Raw genomic sequence first — 8,053 nt, 5'->3', positions numbered from 1 at the left:
ACCCTCCGGGTATCCCACTATCCGGAGGTTGTTGCGGCGCGCGAACCCTTCCGCGTCGTCAGCACGTGCCTGTAGGGCATCGATCTCCTGGCGCATACGGGTGAGCTGTTCGGTGTGAGTTGCCACCTGTGATACCAGGGGCTCCACCGTCTGGTTCGTGTGTCGCACCTTGTCCACCAGCTTCCGGTGGTCATCTTTCAGGAGGTTCAGGTCGACAGATATCGCTCCCAATTGGCCTTCCAGCGCCGAACGAGTGTCCCTGATCTCTTAGCTGGCAATTCCCCACTTGATGATCGGTCCAGGCGATTGTCAGCGCAAACCGGGGGACGTGACATAGTGCACACACTGGACGGGCGCACAGGTGCCCTGGGCTTGACCCTGCCCATAACGTTGCCTAGGCGGAAGGGAGGCAGCAAACCGGGATGTCCGAGCGCGTCCACACTAATTCCCGCTCCAGGAGCTATATCCTGCGGTAGGCAGAGGGAAGGGCAACGATCCAAGCCCCCAAGCGCACCTCCACAGCCTCCCCCGGACCAGACGCCAGTCCCCACCAGGCGGGCAGGGCAGCATGTAGGTTCGGTAATCTAGTACTGAGGGCGGTGTGAGAAAAGAGCTACACAACAGAATGTTAGGCTATCCGGGGCCTCCAAAGTCTTCCTGGTTTTGGGGCTTCTCTGTGGCACGCCCGCTACTGTTCTCTCACAGGCAGGGTTTCAGGCGCCAAGCTCAGTCAACCACCACTACAAGCAGTCCCCCAAGAGTGGTCCATCGGCCCGCTGTTACGCCGGCTTGCCATCGATATGCGGCGCGATGAGGGCCGCCGACACGGGACTCGCCGGCGCCATCCCCACTCAGTATCCCCCGCAGCAGCACCACACCAATCGTCAGGCCAGCCAAGTCGTCCAAGTGGGTGTTTACTCACGGGCTCCAGGGTCGCTACGGCAGCCTCCGTCAATGTTGGTCGTCACCCAGCAGATGGCTCTTCTCGGACCCCTACAGCAACACCTGGGGCCACCAGCAGTCGCACCCATCCACGAGCAATCAGCGGTATCCGCGGGGAGCCCCTCGCCGTCGCCCCAGTACAGTAGTTCACCAGGAGTATGTCACAAGCGCCCCAGGGCCTCCGGACCACCACTCACGAGCCCTGGCGCGAAGAAATCCCAGGGCCAGCACTCCTGCAGGGTCGCCTCAGGTCGCAGGATACGCAGCGTGCTCAGAGGTACCTCCGCCTGGGGGGGGCCCGCCAGGCCGAACACCGCTCCTCCACAATTCAGGGCCCCAGAGCGGGTGCAGGCACGCTGGACACCTCGGCCGTCCCTCAGGGAAGCCCTCGCTTGCAGTAGCCGATGATCGGCAGGCAGGCACTGCGTAGTCCGCTCACCATCCGCTCCGCAACCAAGCCGCAGACCGGGGGGGTCTATTGCCGGCCAACGCCGCACTCCGCACCACGTTCACAGGCCTGACCCTCACCACAGCTCCGCGGCCGCAGCCCGCTTCCACCACACCAGGCCCGGATCTGCACGCTGCCGGCAACAGCGTCTCAGCCGGCGGTGGCGAGTCATTCAGCAGCCTCGGGAACACCGGACAGCTCCCCAGCCTCCATCGGCAGAGCCCGGGAGTCGGATACTGCCGCAGCGCCTAGAAATGTGTGCAATTACAGGATTTTGCAGCCCCCAACCCGGAGCTCGTCTTCTAGACGTCCGCCATCTCCGGCTGCTAGCCACGCCCCCCATTGCCTCTTCTCTGCTTAATTGCCCTTTTAGTTTACCCCTGTCATTCTCACCATTACTTTGCCCCCTTCCTGTATTTCCCGTCTGATTCTGTAGCTGGAGTTCTTGCTGTTATGCTAATTTCACTTGGGCCCACATCACTTTCTCCTCTCATCTCCACAGTATTTTGCATACTTGAGGATTTCATCTATGGGCTTCGCTTGCCAGCACAGCATGTGCTGCCTAATCATTTGGGATATATTTTGCCTTAACCCTGACAGAAATCTGTACACAAAATGAGTCATGTCCTTATCTCCAATACTTTCAAATCCACTATACTGCTTGAACACCTGTAAAAAGCGCTCATAGTAAGCATGTATGGACTCATCTTTCTCCTGGGTTGTTCTATCTATCTTTATCCAATATGTTTCTTTTGGTGGAATTTTCTCTTTTAGGAAAGTGATTACTTGGTGATACTTCTTATTAACCTATTCTGACGGGGCTCCTGTCTTTTCATCTCTCAGGGATTCATCACTTGGCCAATCAACTGTAATTTTACATTCTGTCCACAGATCAGCAGGCACCACTATGTCAAATAAACCATCCAGATCTTTCAACAAAACCTTTGAAACCTTCACAAACCTCTCAACTTGCCTTTACCATTCCACTGGCTTTTCTCTCAATTTAGGGAAATCATTAGTAAATTATAAAATATCCTGTCGGGCCCATGGGACATGTACATATCCCCCTCCTGGAACCTCTCTCATTGGGTACAATCTTTCAGCCTTCTCTGTTTCTTTAATCAAATATTTGGATGTCGATCGATTGGTCCAATATTTTCGGTGGTGGATTTGTTTTCTCTATTTCTTGTGCCCATCTTTCTATTTCTTCTGGGGTTACTATTGTGGCACTTTTCATCCCTGTGAATGTCTCTATTCGTACGTCTTGCGAGCAAACTGGTGTGACTCTTCTGGGTGTGTCATTTATTTGTCCTCTTATCGTTAATTCCATGAATGAAATCACTGACTCACTGACTTGGTCATCAATTATTATTTTTTCTTTTCTAGGTTCAATGATGGGAGTAGTCATGACAGGTGTCTTAGGACAATTTGATTTATCCCCATACAATGGGACAACAAGACCTATAGTCACTGGTATAGTCAGTGCTTCAGGATGGTTGTTTAACTGAGTTCTTTTCTGTATTAATTTGCTTCTATTCTTATTTATCGCTTCCCTTTCTCTTTCTTGAAGTACCCTCTCCATTGTTTTCTCATGTACTACGTGTGGAACTAAAGGTGTTTCTAGAACTGGGGCACTCGGGGTAGTTCTGTTAGGTCTTTCTTGATAAGGTGGAGGATTTTTCATTAAAATATCTTGTAAATAATCCTCTTCTGAGTCTCCACTACCTGTAATTGTTAAATGTTTTGTTTTCTCTGTGCATTTTCCTCCTGTCTGCTCCTCTGCCATCAATACAGGATATAATCCTTGAGCCACCATGGCTTGTCTCCAGTGTTTCTTCTGACTATCTCGGGTTTCACTGGGAAATTTTGGATAATATCTACTTAGGTTTCTGTTACTTCGTGATCTATCATGCTCAAATGCTTCAGTTTCCCACTCTTCTAAAGCTTCGTACTGAGTCGGTCTAGGTTCTAATTCATTCATTCAAGTGTGTAAGTTATGTAAGATTCTCCCATTAAATGTTCCAAACTCTGGGAAAGCTAATATTCCATCATCTTTTGTAGATTCTATCCAATTTTCTAACCATACACAGGTATGATAGCCCCTCTCCATCATCGTGTAGGATGCCGCGTTTTCTGGGGAGGGATAAGAATTCCTTCTCTAGTTTTAATGGGTTTATCCTTTTTTTTTAATTCTTTTTATTATATTCATTATACTCAAGGCACAAATCGTTCAGATAGTATACACATACATTGCATTTCAGCATTGAACATTCCTGTAACATTGGCTTATAGGAAATCATCCCAGTATAGTAATTAATAGCCCCCTTTATTTTAATCCCCTACCCCTTCCTCATGTTCATCATCAGTGCCCTCTTCCACCTGCACCCCTGGTGGCTCACATATGTATCCCCTGAATTTATTCCAGGCCCCCCCAAATCCTGCTCCACTTTCGAGGACAACCATGACTGACGAACACCGTTCTCTCGGCCACCATAGCTATGTCCATATCTTTGCACCATGCATGCAATTCTGCCAAGCCCCATTTTTGTGCGATATTACGTTTTGCGACCATTATCCCCAATGTGGCCCACTTCTGTGCTGGACGATTAAGGTCATTCGATTCCCAAACATTTAGCAAACATCTCTTGGGTTCAGGCACCAATGACACTTCCTCTGCCTGTGATATTGTTCTCATCACCTTATTGATATTGTTCTCATTGCCACAGTGTATGGTAAAATGTATCATTCTCCCCACATCGTCTTAGGCAATACGGGTGCGATGTTGTACCCATCCTGTAAAGGGTGAGCCTAGTGTAGTAGGCTCGATGTAGTATTTTGAGCTGCACCAACCTGAGTTTTGAAGGTATTCCCACCTCCCGCGAGGAAGCTAGTACCTCCTGCCAGTCGGTGTCGTCAAGTTCCCCCACATCACGGGACCATTTTTCCCCGAGTGTCACAGTAGGATCAGGCAAGTTGTTAATTCGTTTTCGGTAGGTGAGAGAGGTAGCCCGTTTATGCATACAGTCTGTCAGTAGCCTATCTTCTAGGGGAGTGGCCTCCGAGATATCGGTACCAGGTATCAAGGCAGCTTGCAGTGCATGTTTTATCTGCATATATCGAAAGATTTCGGAGGGTGCCAGCTCATAGTGTTGTTTAAGACGTTTGAATGTGATTACTTCTCCTTTGCGCCACATGTCGCCCACCGTGGATATGCCAATTGCGCCCCTTTGAGCGAACCCCTTACAATTCCTAAGCCTTCCCAATCGCTGCGTATCCCAAAGAGGAGTGAGTTGGGTTATAACCCCATGCCAACCCAATTTAGTATGTGCTGTATGCCATATGGTAACTGTATGTTTTGTGGGCCCTATTAACGAGGTGGCTTGCTTCTTGTTATAAAGGGCAGACAGCATACCTTCTGCTCCTAATCCACATCTGTCTGCTTTGAGTGCAGGGTCCGCTTGTGGGGCATGTATCCATTGATTAACGACTTTCAACTGAGCTGCCCAATAGTATAATTGTATGTTTGGGAGTGCTATTCCACCGTCATACCACCCCTTAACCAACTTGTCCTGCGCTATGCGTGCTGGTTTGTTCCCCCACAGCAGACTAGAAACCTGAGCTGCTATCATTTTGAAGTAACTTGGTGGCACTGGGAACGGTGTATTTTCCAGTGCGTACAGGAATCGAGGGAGCGCCATCATTTTAAAAAGTGCTGCCTTTCCCAGCAGTGTCAGTGGTAGTGTTCCTCAATGTATCGCATACCTTTGTAAACGTTCCAAGGGAGGCACGAGATTTCTTTTGAAGAAGTTATCTGGGTTGGTTGGTAAATATTTAAATGCGTCTTCTGCGATCTGTAGTGGGCAGTCTGTTGGGAGTTTAGGTGGTGGGCCATGTAAGACAAACAGGATCGATTTGGACCAATTTATGGTGTATCCAGATGCCCTCCAGAAATATGACCATTGGCCACCGGTTTAGTACATAGTAGACGTAGCCATGTGCAGAATTTATGGGCCAAAGCCCAAGTGAGTAAGCACAGCGAATAGGAAGGGCCATTCAACCATATCGAACGCCATTTGTGCATCCAGGGAGAGTATGACAGCTGGTTCCTGAATATATGGGATACAGGCCCTCACACTGTGCAGGCGTCTCAAGTTCAGAGCCGTGTTTCTGCCCGGCATGAAATCGGACTGGTCCGGATGTATCAGGGTCGTAAGGTGCAGCGTCAGTCTAATCGCAAGGAGTTTCTCAAGAATTTTAGCCCCTGCATTGATTAAAGATATTGGGCGATACGAGGTACATTCTTCAGGGGCCTTTCCAGGTTTAGGGATCGCCACTATGATGGCTAATCGTTGGTCTAGTGGGAGTTCACCCGCCTGCAGACTATCGGAATACATATGCAGCAGGTGTAGGGCAATGATCCCAGCCGTCTTTTTATAGAGTTCAATAGGTATACCATTTGGTCCTACTGTCTTCCCAGATTGCAGTGAACCGATCGCCACTTGCAGCTCTTCGACCGTAAGATCGGCCTCAAGCGTAAGGGCCGCCTCCGATGTGAGTTTGGGCATACCAATATCCTTTATGTACGTCAGTGCCTCTTCCACAGTCATAGCGGATAATGACGTATATACCTGCTGAAAGTGTTGTGCTAGTGTGTGTACTATTTCCCGCGGGTCAGTCGTCACCTGACCTTCCCCCGTCCGGATCCGTGCTATCCATTGTTTCCCTTGCTTCCTTTTATCGAGCCATGCCAGAAGTTTTCCGGCCTTGTCCCGATTTCGTATACCCTATGTTGTGTGGTCGTCAGTCGCAGCTTAGTCGCTTCCCTAAGATACTCCCTGTGCTGTTGTTGTTTAAGACGCAAATGCTGGGATGTAGCAGGCGTTGGGTTATTGGTGTGTTGGGAATCAGCGTTATGTAGCTCTAACTCTATAGCATGCAGTTCCTGCTGTGTTTCCTGCTTATGACCTGTAGTAGAAGCAATGGCCGGCTCTCTGAGGACAGTTTTGTAGGCCTCCCACAGGGTAGTTGGGGAGCGGACCAACAGAACATTTTCTTGAAAGTAGTGCTGTGTCGCCGTAATGATAGCTTTCTTGATCTTGGGGACCTGCAGATAACCAGGCTATATGGGATAAACACGCTGCCGCACCCTGTGGCGATATGTGTATGTTAACAGCACTGGAGAGCTACCTCTGGGCCTAATCCCTATATTTTCAACATTTCTCAAACTATCTGCGGAAGCGAGAAAGTAATCTATTCTAGATAGGCTATTATGAACCCCAGAGTGGAAAGTGAATTTTCGTGCTGTGGGGTGGCGACTTCTCCATATGTCAGTGAGCCCAAGCGCTTCTAAAAAGTTCTCAAGGCAAGAAACGCCAGTTGTGTGTATCCTCGCGGGGTATCGGTCTAGGGTCCCATCTATAGTTGCATTAAAGTCTCCCCCAATCAGCAGTTCCCCCTCCGGAAGGTCAAGTAAAAAGTCACGAAGAGCCGGGAGCGTTACAGCATGAAGGGCTAGGGGAATATAAACTGACACTATATTGATAGCTCGCCCCTCCCATTGACCTACAATGGCCGCGAAGCGACCGTAGTCGTCTGTCTTTGTTTTATGCATTATTAGTGGTGACTGTTTTCTGACTAGGATATCCACACCCCTTGAGCCAGAAGAGAACTCAGAGTGTGCAATCATTTTAAACCCCCACCTGTCTAACGCCTTACACGTGGTACCGGTGAGATGCGTCTCTTGCAACAGGACCACCGTTATAACCCCTTCGGTGCCACGCCCTTTCCCCCTCCTGTGCCGGGCGTTTCCTTAGTGGGCGGGTTTCATGACGAGATAGTCTCGTCATGGGCACAGCGCGACCGTGCTCCATGACGAGACTATCTCGTCATGGACACAGAAGAGGTTAAGCATTGTAAAACTAAGCCTCTCTTTATTTTGTCCCCCAGGCCATGTACGTTCCATGTAATCAAGGGCAGGGGAGCTACTTGGGAAATGGGAAACGTCCTCGGATCAGGGTCTAGTGTGTCCTGTGCTGTCATAGCTGGCATAGTGTAGAAGTAGTGCTACGGAATCATATGCGCAGTGTATGTGTCCACCAGTGTCTAAGAGTGCCTTTCTAGAAACTGAAATAAAGAAAAAACATAACCATAAAAACAATCCCAGTCCTTCCACCCCCCTCCCTGCCTCCCTGCTAGACGAAATCAAAACTACCCGCCACCCCAACATTGCAGAGTGCTTAATACACAATCCCATGAACAGTACTTGCGTGTAGGGGGTGAGAAGTCCGCGGAAAGCCGTATTCTATCCCCACCCCAAAGACGATCTTTCAACAAAGTTCTACTGCATCTTTTCGGCAATTCTACTGCCGTGGTCTTTGATTCACCCCCAGGCAGGGGGGGAAAATCAGGTTCTCCAAGCCCCTTCTGTGATGAAGTCCTCTTCACATACATGCACAAGCCGTTTAATCGTCACCTAGTTTTGGTGAGTCCCAATTGTGTACTATCACTGGTCATCATTCCTCGGCCTCTGACCGTTGCGCACCGTCTTCCTCCTGCTCTTTTCTTCGGTCTCCGGAGTCAGCTTCCTTGCTCCGCTGCTGTTGGCATCTCTCCGACCGTCTGGACCCCTCCACTCGCCTCCATCCTTCGAGCCAGTCGCGGGCT

This window comes from Triturus cristatus, chromosome 9 (assembly GCF_964204655.1).
Source record: "Triturus cristatus chromosome 9, aTriCri1.1, whole genome shotgun sequence".
Taxonomy (NCBI): Eukaryota; Metazoa; Chordata; class Amphibia; order Caudata; family Salamandridae; genus Triturus; species Triturus cristatus.
This window is presented reverse-complemented; position numbering follows the sequence as displayed.